At 42.4% G+C, this 11,660-nt stretch overlaps 1 long non-coding RNA gene across 1 annotated transcript; it reads left to right on the forward strand.

The window, feature by feature from the left end:
* The first annotated feature begins 654 nt into the window (after positions 1-654).
* LOC139054617 (uncharacterized) lies at positions 655-8,569 on the forward strand. Its single transcript, XR_011511364.1, has 3 exons — positions 655-1,424; positions 2,930-3,066; positions 8,168-8,569. It is a non-coding gene; the product is annotated as an uncharacterized lncRNA (long non-coding RNA).
* Positions 8,570-11,660: the final 3,091 nt, after the last annotated feature.

The following is an 11,660-nucleotide window of genomic DNA, read 5'->3' on the forward strand; positions in this document are numbered from 1 at the left end:
CAACTCTGGGTCCCACCGCTGACTGTACATTTCCGGTAAACAAAATCACCCATGAACTCCTCTCGGATTTGTCTAAGTGTGCGTAAGCATTGTGACTCTTCCTCATCTACACGCAGTCCATGTCGTTATCAATGTTATGAGACTTGATCCGACAAGTATAAGCGCCAGCGCTGCGGCGACACGGGCTGCTCTGGTAGGCAGCGCAAGCAAAGTACTGCAGGTGGCGGGGCCAGGCGCGCTGGTGACGTTCCGTTCGTTTTGAGCCGTTATCGCTCTTTAGCCCTCCTCATCCGCGACGAACCATTATCAACCGTTCTCCGGCGGCGGCTGCTTGTGGCACGGCCGCGCGAACCGTATCTTGAAAGCGAACTGCATTGTGGACAGAGTGTGCCCACTGCTGAAAACTTCACGCGCTGTGTTCTCACCGTTTACTTCGCTTTGAAAACAGACGCGCGCACACCTATCTTGAAAGTGATCTGCGAAAAGCGCATAGTGCGGCATAAGCTGAAAGCTTCGTGAGCGCAGTGTTCTCGCCGCTTCGGTCGCGTTGAAGCCTTGAAGCGAGAGCTAGCACGAAGGTGAATTCACTCGCTGCTGCGGGTTCTATATTGAAAGATATCGTGCGGTACGGACTGGCGGACGGATGGTTTTTCTTGTTGGGGAAGTATAGAAATGCTTACGTTATAAAAAAAAATCGCAGGGTTCGCGAATTTCGCGATAAGAACCAACACCAACCTACTCCCCCACCCCCCGCTGAGCGATGCCGTCTTGATCGCCCCCTCCCAACCCCAGGAAAAGGGACACTACCTTTCTATCTCAGTTGAAGAAAGGATGATGAAGCGTTAACAACGACAATAACGGCATTTTCTAACGAGTTGTCTTATGGCCTCTGAGATTTGCGCGCGAAGCTGGCGCGCGCGAACCTGAGAGGCCATAATTGGCCGCTTAATAGCATAAAAAGACAAAGATAATGCCAAACGACACAACTAAAAATTCAAACAAAGAACTGATCTTAGCTATACTGTTTGGGGAAAAGAAATAAAAAATTAGACAGCCGCAACACACGCCACTAAAGCCACCACCGCCGGCATAACGCGGAACCAACTGTTGGCAACATTCATTCGCGCGTCATTGCTTCGTCCGCGTCGTCTCCGCAACGAGAGCCGCCATCTTCTCGCGCCTAACGTTTTGTATGGTTTTGTTCTCTGCAATCCGCGCACACAGCTCATCGGTGGCTGCACGTCTGCTCGGCGTCGCAATGCGGCCTGCGTCATTTTCTGGTGCTCGCGCAATCGGTGTGAAACATGTCGCATGTGAAATGTTTGATAGAAGTGCCTCACATCCAAGTCAAGCCGCCGTACGGGTGTATGGCTGTGCGCCCCGTTCTCGGAAGCGTCGACGGGTTTCCAGCATGCGGATTTCAGGTACGTGCAAATGCGTTTCGCCCTCCCATTGAGCTCCGGAGCAAAGCGTGCAATATTTCATGTGAAAGATGCAGTGCCCGTGATCATGGTGTGAATTTCGAGCGGCAAACGAGAACTTTGGCACTTAAAGCACACCGCGGCTGCTAAGTCAGCGTGGAAATTGTTTTACGTTAACGTAATATGTTGCTGTCAGTCTAATCTGCGGCTTGTGGATAGCTAGCCCATTGACGTTTGCTTGTGGCAGCGATAGGTGTATAAATGGAAGCGGTAATAATTTTCGAGAGCACAGTTTTTTCGCTCGATGTTTGGTCGTGTTTATGGCGTTATGAAAGCTAGAAAACTAAATGGCTTGATCGTGCTTAGTTCCAACTCTAAGGGGCGTAACGTTGGCGCTGTATATGTTTGTTTTCGGTGTCACGAGTACCACTTTCATGCTTCTGTTGCATGAGAGTGGTATAGCTGCTGCGTGCCGTCTGGGTAGAACACAATAAAAGCAATTTCCTCACTCATACGCATGCAATGTGAGGTAACAAAATTTCCAGCGTTTTATTCGGAGCGTAAATATCCAGTATATTTTAGTAAGAAACTCAAATTCTGTGTTAGCTTAGTAGGCGTGAAACAAGTGAAACTCGCATTCCTTTTTGAATTGTTCGCCCAAACTGCACCGCCCCCAGATGCGTCATCGGGTAATTGACAGTAGCTTCGCTACGTGAGCTGTTTTATGCGCCTATATTGCCCGGTTAAGTATCCTGTTCATTTATGCTGACGCTCGTTCGTCTTGATTTTAAGCGGTTACTATCCCCGAGTACCGGACGATGCCAAACTTGTGAGGTGTAGCAAACGCGGGAAATTCAAAGTGGCGTGGCTGCAAGGCCCTGTTTTTACGTTTCTTGCATTCAAAGCCAACAGACACAGTATCACTGATTTATTTTCCATTTCTGCTGTACTTGATCAATCTAATGTGACAACTGCATCTGCTCTTTAATGTTCTCCATTTACTGTGTATTCAGCTTGGCTGCCACCTTCTCTTCAGAGGATGCCGCTGTGATAGCTCTTTCGTATAGCACATGCCTCTAGGCCCTTGTGTTTCAAGGGCTCCCGCGAGGCAGCAGTGCTCCAAGTAATTTTACCATCCTATATATTTTCTATTTTGCATCATTCTTCCACGATGGATTTTAATGTTAATAGTATTTGTCATTAGTCATCGCCATAATGTTATAGCACGTAGATTTTACGCACTTCACATCGACAATTTTTAGGCCAGTTTACAGCCAAGTCACATCTTCCATAATACATCGTCAACATTACCACTTGTCATGGCGCTCTTTGGCCAAACCTGGCCCTTGCGCCATAAAACACCACACATCATCATCATCAGCTTGGCTGCAAGAAAATGCTTGAATTTCTTTCAGTATCCAAGTGACGAAATATTTCACTGACGGCCGTGTGTGAAACACGCAAGATGACAAAACTGATAGCAAAATGATCAGATATTTCTTTTATAGCGTTTGGACTCTACTTTTGGTGAGGATGTCGATCGACCTTGGGCCTGGCGACAGCACACCCGACATCGCCAAAGTGCAGCCTATCAGTTGAGTGCCCCCGAATGGACCATCAACATTGGAAAATGAAGCAGAGCCAGGTAGGGGCAATTTTTACTTTGGAACAGAATACTGACAGCTGCCTCTTTTTTAAGAACTAAATAACATATTTACAAACCAATCCTTTCTCTTTGTGCAGCCTACATAGAATTGTTTTTTGCTTGTTATACAGACCTTCAGAAAGCAGTTCTGAACCCTTTTTGCATGCACGAGTAAATAAAGAGGAGTGCACTTTCTGAAGAAATTGATGCACTGAAATGTGCGTTCGACACACAGTGAGATGCAAAATAACCAACAACTTTAAAGCGGTAAAAAAAATTTGAAACATGTTCTAACAATATAGCCCGCCTTGGCATACGGATCTTCATATAACAGCAACAGAGGTGCATGCAGAGAAGTGTGTAAATGTTTGCAAGATATGTCCATTGTCTAACAAATTGTTTTTATTTACTTGGAGCTTCTTGGTGCCATGGCAGTGCAGTAAAAGCTCAAAATGATGCCCCTGCTGCTCCTAATAAAGCACTTTTAGATTTTAAAATTAAATTATGGGCTTTTACATCCCAAAACCTAAAGTTTTGGTAACCTGGCTTCTTTAATATACACCTGAATCTAAGTGCATAAGCGGTATTGCATTTTACCCTCATTGGAGGGCAGCTGCCATGGCCTAGATTGAAGCTGGGACCAGCATGACTGAGCAGCATGGCATCATAGTAAGTGGGCTATTACACCAGGTCAAAATGAGAAATACTGCTTAGAACTACCAACTTCTTGGCTCACAAGCACTTTGCACTAAGTTAAAGGAGTATGTAGTACTGTCAGTGGCCGTTTATGTACCAATTTCTTTTTAACCTGACTCCATTATTAAAGTGCGAAGCTTCAATTAGTCAAAACCAGCCTAAATTACAGAACCAGCTCAAAACACGCACCATGTATAGCTGGATTTGGACATGAAAATGGAGTCAATTCATGTCGCCGAAAATGGCGGTGGCAGTCACGCTATTTCATGCATTTTGCCTAAAACATAGTCAATAATAATTAATCAATTTCTAAAATGTTCTTTTCAAAAAGTTTTTTTCAAGCATGAAAGGAGGAGCCAAATGGTGTTCAGGTGCACGAGCAGTTAGTTGCACGGCACTTCTTGCATGTGTTCACTGGCTTCTTTCTAGCTTGAAAGAAAAATTTGTTGCACCTATTGAGCAGTAGAAAGCTGGATTGGGAATTTTTCAGGATGCTCTACAATTTTCGCACTGACACTTTTGCTTTGAATATAATATTTGAGCAGTTAAGTAATCGTTACTAACTAATTAACTAATTAGAAGAAATGTAAGAATTGGTTTCACTTCCTCAAAACGATGGCAAACGACATTGCCTTGGTGCTGTCCAGCTACGTGGCACTTGTACATATTTAAAGCTTGCACATGTCATACAGACCACCTGGTAATTACAAGGCATATATAGAAGTGGCTAAGTTGTGTGAGCCAGCCATATGTAGCAAATCATGAGAAACAGCCATGTTTCTTTCACTTAAGGGCATGATAAGATTTACATGCTCGACACCTTGCATCAGTGTGTTCTAGGCCTGTTCGTAGTTTAGCTGCTACATAAACAATATTTCTCCACATGTAAGCTCATATGCATCTTTCAAGTATATTGCCCCGTGTGTCCAAAATAAACCATCCTCGCGCTTCCTTCATTATGTATACATCTGTTGCTGTGCTAAATTTTTAACATGCAACTGCCCAAATTTTCATCTAGTTTACATATTTCCTCGTTGTTTGGTGGCTTTATTTCTGAACAAGTTGTTTTCGTTAAACCCTGTTGCACACAGCAGTACACAGCATTTCTGCCTAGAGTGGGAATTGTTTTTTTTCAGATTGACATAAATACACCTTGCCTGGGCAATGTAAGGCATTCTACATAACACGGCCCTGCAATAATGTTTCATATTGCATTCCAGCATCATACAGAACTGTTTACTTACCAGATTAGAATATGTATAAGTGTTGGAAGTAACAGAACTGGAAGAAGCCAGCAGATAATGAGGCCAAGGAAAGCATAGAGGAACATGTTTAAGTTTTTTATATGAAGTATAGAAATGATGAATTCTAGGTAAGTGAAAGTGGATTAAAAGATATCCACCTCTTGGTGGGGAACGGACCCATAACCTTCACATTACGCATGTGATATACTAACCACTGTGGTACTACGGCCGTGTTCGAGCGTCGACAATCTGAGGGGCCATTGTGGACGGTTGAATGCTGCCTCGGTGGCACAGTGGTTAGTGCATCGCATGCCTAATGAAAAGGCTGTAGGTTCGTTCTCCCCCCATGCCTGTTTTTTTTTACCATTTTCATTTCCTTTTATCATTTCTACATTTAAATAGAAAATTACAAATAAGTTTCCACGTGCCTTCCCTGGCATCTTCCAGCTGTGATTCAGAAAAATTTTGACCCTCAGTATCCGTTCTTCTCGTTTGGAAGAACAGGAGCTTCATTTTAAAAATAATGAATTCACCTTGTTGAGCATCTCAATGTGGTCTCAAATCTTATCACAGCATGTGTATTACTAAGTGAAGTTTTTGTTAAGATGATATAGCATGGGACCTAATTAGTAGCCTTTGTGTACAGATATATGACTAGTCTAATAAATAGGAGGATTTTAAGAAGCACTTCTAACATGGTCTGAGCATGTGTTTAAAAAAACTAATCTAGCATGATTTCAGGCATAGCTGTTGCCCCTGAAAAATATTTGGATCATCTGCATTGGCATTGTTTTTAGAGAGCACCAATACTGCTTTGATAGAAGTAGCCTCGTGGAACATGAAGCATCGCTTCTTGCTTAGTCAAGGAAATATTATCTGCATATCTGACGTGCATGTGTCATATGCTCGAATGCTGTTTAAAGGCTGCTAATAAGAAAATTACTTCACTTGCCTTCCAGAGATTGCTTCAGTAGTCTATGCTACTCGATCATAAACAATTTACCAGAGTGAACTTTCATCACAGTTGGCTTTGCAATGTTTATGCAAAATACAATTGCCTACTAGACATGTGACTGCACTAAAACTTGGAATTAATGACCAGTAAGATTTATGGGACCAGCAAAACTTAGTTTATTACTCCAGAACAAAATGCGAGGCACTTCGGTTATTTCTGCCATAGAGTTTCTTACAGTAATTACTAGAGGGAACTCTGGCGCTGCAGTCGTACCACCATGGGAATGATGGGAAGCACATGGATTTGTCTGATATTCGTGCTTGTGAATTCAGACGTTCTTGTGGCTTCGTATATTATACGCTATATAAATCTTATTGTCGTAAATTTCAGCGCAGTCTATACTCTTCGAAGTGCAGAAGACGGCGCCAACACGCACAATTGCTATTAATTGCAACGATTGAGCTTGTCCAGGTAGCCAAATCGAAGGGCACCAAGCGTCTCAAGGCACTAGTATGCCCGCGATAAATTCATCAGGGCGTTGCACTCGCTTGTCGTTACATTCCTCCGTCGCTTAATGGTTTCAATATCAGACTTCTGTTCTAGAGTTCCTGTGTTTGAATCCTGTCGTCGGACGATTTTAATGTTTATTTATTTATTACACAGTATATTGTTGAAAATGACTAGAATACAAAGTCACAAAGCCGTTTGAAGCCAAACAGACGAAGTTTAGACAAATCCATGTACTTCCCATAATTTCCATGCTGGTACAGCCGTTCTTGTTTGATCTCCTGTGGACACTAACGTCAGAGTTCCCTCTAGTAATTATTGTATGAAACTGATTTCTGCGCCTCGCTCGTGCAGAAGCGGCACCACACCTGCTGCGTAAACATGCACTGCCTTTCGGCCGAGTGCAGGGAATGCTGTGAACTCGCCATGTACATAGCCTGCACTAAGTAAAACAAATCACAACGTGCAGTTGCTACCACATTGAACTGGTGGAATGAGTAGTGAAATGCAGTACCTCCTGAACTAGTTCAGAAAGTGCAGGTTAATCAAGTGGAGATTATATAGCAACAGAAGTTGAGTGATTCTGCATTACATTCACGAAATATACTTCATGATACTTTTCGATTTATTTCCTCAGTTATTAAGAATCCCTTTTGCATTGTTGGACAAAACTACAGAATGCCAACATATTTTCCAGCATTCACTGGTAGCAAACATGTCAAAACATGTTCTAGTGTCTGGATTGCCGCTTTAGCTGTTAACCCCCAAGTTAATTCCGGAAAATGTACCAAATGTTTTACGTACTCAATTTTCGGTGTCATTCTCTTTCTAAATATATATTACTTCATTGATCTCTGGTTAGAAATAACACAAAAATAAGAGCTGCTCTTGAGGGCAGCTTTCCCTCAATGCCGACTGTAACTCATCTTTGACAACAAGAGCAGCATAACGTCGGGTGGAAATAGTGCAACTAGTCATTGGCGATATTGGTACTACCTCCAGTCACTAGTACAGCTTGTGATCAATGGTTAAAGGTTGCGACTTTGTTGCTGCCCAATTTTAATTCTGCAGCTGTTACACTTGGGTGTAGCATGTGTACGTACGTGTGCATGCATTAAAATGACTTCACGCTAGAGCAAAGCAACTAGTGCAGAGAGGCATTAGTAATCTTTATATATTTGCTTTGTAAAGATGCACTAACTTTATCTTTTGCAATATAGACTTGGCGCTCATTGGCCAAAGATGCCCTTGTGCTACTAAAACCTACCAATTAATTCGCTTTTTGCAGTAGCAGGTGCTTATTCCTTTTTCAGGATCGGTCTGTGAGTTCTAATTTGTTTTTCTTGAACTGTGCAATTCCCACTCACAGGACTGCATGTCATCTAAGGTGTTCCTTTTTCAATCAAGAATGTTGAGGTTGTGTTTGTGAAACTCGATTTCTTGCCTCAAACGAGCTTGTACAAACTGACCAAGCTGATAATTCTACCTGCTTATATAATAAATGTGTTGCGGTTATGAACCCTCATAATGAATGACACACAGTATAAAAATTTTATCTAATAAAACAATTTAATGAAAATTTTCATGTTTTTCGCGTTCGTGTTCACTTCTCTACTCTCGTCCTGTCTACGTGCCTCACCTCTTTTATTGCATATTAAATATCGTATAAACTTAACCATGCTTTTTTACCACAATGCAGGGGGAAAAGGTTCCGGTAACACTGCATTCAGTATGGTGGCCCAGACGTGTATGCAAGCAACCTCCTTCATGTGGACCAAGAACTACTCTGCAGTGTCTCACAGACTTCCATGCGAAACCCTCAACATTCTCGTCTCAGTGGAATGGCTGCTCATCTATCTGCGTGTCCATCACCAAGATGGCCAGTTGTAAAGCTCCTGTACCCGTTTAAGACAGCTTAATGATTTTTTTTATTTAGTTTTCATGGTTGGCCGTAGAATCTTAACATTTTTTATGTTTCTAACGTTTTTACCTGGCCCAAAGTGGTGCAATAACTTTAAACCAGTGTAATGTATTTAAGTGATGCTCACTCTAATGCCTATCTGGTTTTGTTTGTGTTTAAGAAATTTGAATGTCTGATGAGGTAACAGTGAATGTCTGATGAGGTAACAGCATTTAAACTTGTCATCGTGGCTCTTTTCAGTGAGCTGCTAGGAAATAAGATGCAAAACTTATTACACGCCAGTTGTAGCATTTTTGTTTTCAAGACTACAGTATACATGTTTCAAAAGATGGAAAGTGGGGAAAAAAGCCTCAAGAACATAATCATCCTAGGATTGTCATGTCCTTACAACTCTGCAATGACTAATGCCTCATACATCTTGGGAGCACATTGGTCGCAATGCCTACAGGTATACTTGATAAGAGAATAGCTTGCACTCGGATTTGCCACGCAGATGATGGCTGATAGCTTTTGTTTGTCGTCTTCATGTTACTACTATGTATTCAATATTCATTTACATGTGCTGCGGTTTTTTGCAGTCACACACACACACACACACACACACACACATATATATATATATATATATATATATATATATATATATATATATATATATATATATATATATATATATATTCTTCGTTTCAATAAAAATTTAGTTGAGAGTTAGCGCTCATCCTGTCTGCTTCTAGTCTGTGTCCGTGTCACTTCGCACTACAATCCAAGATCAGGTTACTGTACCAACTTGCCCAACTTTTTATCCTTGTGTTAAAGACACATTCAGACTTGTTCTTACTTATGTGACCGGTTATTTTTGTGCTTTATAATAAGATGCAGTGCTTTTCAAATGAAAACATGTGATAGTTCGTAGTGAGGTTATTTAAAAAAACTGTTCTGCTTAAAATTTAATTGAGCAAGCCTGTGCCATTATTCGGTGCTTATGTCTTTGTATTGGTATCGTTTTACTCATCTTCCTTTTTACTTTTAAAATGTGCAAACATTATTATGTAACCATTTCTCTTGAATGAAATAAATACTTCTGACATTTCGTCACAAATTTTACAATGATTTTGTTCAATTAGGTAACCTTAGACTAGCTGATTGTTATTCTGGTAGCTTAACTTACAATGCCTGTAGAATATTCAATGCAAGCACATGGTGAAAAATACACTAAGTTATTGGGTATAAGCAAGTCACTGTCAGTAAATGGAGCATACGTATATTTCAGAATATAGTGCATGCTTACATATTGAACACCATGCACAGCTGCACATGCTGTTTTATTCGTAAATGCTGAAAGATTATTCGACGTGGAAGCACTTTGTTCTTGGGCTTTCAGTGCTACCTTTAAGTCATATATGTGAAGGTACTAGTAGAAGCATCCCGTGGAGATAAATGACAACTTTGATGAATAGAGGTATAAAATATGTGCTTAAAACGGCAAAAAACTGCTTGACAGGCAAACGTATGCTTCTGTAGTACTGCACTTGTTACCGTCGCCAATACATGCATTGCTTGCGCTCTATTGCATTCAATATGAGCTACAGCAGCGAGCTGTGGTGTCTTTCCCTCCTGGTCGAGCTGGTGTTGCGAAAATTTTTGACCAAGAAAAGGAGGTGTTTAATCTTTTCTGAAATGCATGTAACTATGCTTTTGGCTGTGTGCTGTTTCCACGGAGTTATAAATACTGGTGCACCAAGGTGCGGGAGATCCTGTGTCCTTAGTGCAGCGCGCATTGTTATTGCGCTCTGCATCCTGCCGGCAGTGTACTATCACTGCAGAGGAAGATTACGAAAGCATGGCGTGTGTGCCTTGCTGCAATGGCGAAACCTTAAATTGTTTGCCTGAAAGAGCCGCACGTTATGCTACCACATGACGGACAAGAAGCGCAATATGACGACGCCTCACAGATTCTGGCTCATACTGAACAAGGTAGTACCATAGCTAAGGCTAGGCAGCATTCACAACAGCTAGTCTGCCCATTAACTACATGGCTGTAGTGAACGCTAAAATACTTGCAGGGATAACACCCTTTTGGAAGGGTGTTGTCACATGCTACACCCATATGGAAAGGGTGGTTGTCTGTGTTACACCCCATATAGAAAGGGTGTTGTTTGCTTTACACCATAGGTGAGGTGACGTCATATTAACACCCCTTCTTTTGTGGGGTGTTAATGTGCACCCTTTGCTTGGGGTGTAGCAATACACCCAAAAGGGTGTCACCCATGGGACAAGCCATTTACACCCTTAAGGGTGTTAAAATTTTTAGAGTGTAGGGGATCAGAAAATTTGGGCGTGGTAGTTCATAGTGTTTTTTTTTTTTTCATTGTTTAACCAAGGTAGAATATTAGGCAGTATTGGCCTCGAGCTCCACCACTGGAAAAGCTGGCGCCACCGTCGGCGTGACGTGCTAGGAGGGATCACGTGGACATAGCGGCCGCGTCGGCTGCTTCGGGCGCGCCGAGGCGAGCTGAAAACGAGTTTAAATTCCCTCGTACGCTACCGTCCTCATTTAGTGGCGAGATTTTCCCGCTTCGAGTGTCTCCTTTACAACGCTTGAAAGCACTACAATAGGTAGTGGCTGCCCTTGAAGGCGCGCTACATGGTAGGCTACTGCTCGGTTCCGCAGGGCCGGACGCACGTAACGGAGGCCGGTGTCAGCCTTATTCACACGTAGCCGCAGGACCGATATGGGTGTAGCCGATATGGGTGTAGCTGCGTGAAGCTTGGCTCGCGAAACATAAAACCGGCAAACAGTCATCGGCTACAACTCGGGTATGCAGAAAGCACAGACGCGAGGAAGATTTCTGCTAAGGCGCCCGGTGTGCGATGTTCTGAAAACCCGCACTGAGACGCTCGCCCGATTCCGCTGCCCGACTAATGTCATGACAGTTTGGTCTATGAACTTGTCGATGGTATAGATACTGGCAAGTTCAGTGGAGTGGAAAGGCAGCGGTAAGAAGCACATTTAAAAAAAAAGCATAGCATATGGTCATGTTTGTGTTATGAATTAATGCACTGGATTACAAAAAAGGAGCAGCGGGAAATTGCACGCTGAGAACACCAATAAACATACAGTGCGACGCAACAGGAGAAATAATATTGAAATGTCAAAGAATTTAGAAGAAAAAAAAAGATTGAATCGTCGCGACGGCACATCACAGTCCCCGTAGGCATAGTAGTCTCTACAATGAAATGATTTTTGAACAGCTCTGATAGCGCCCACGCA

This window comes from Dermacentor albipictus, chromosome 1 (genome assembly GCF_038994185.2).
Source record: "Dermacentor albipictus isolate Rhodes 1998 colony chromosome 1, USDA_Dalb.pri_finalv2, whole genome shotgun sequence".
Classification (NCBI taxonomy): domain Eukaryota; kingdom Metazoa; phylum Arthropoda; class Arachnida; order Ixodida; family Ixodidae; genus Dermacentor; species Dermacentor albipictus.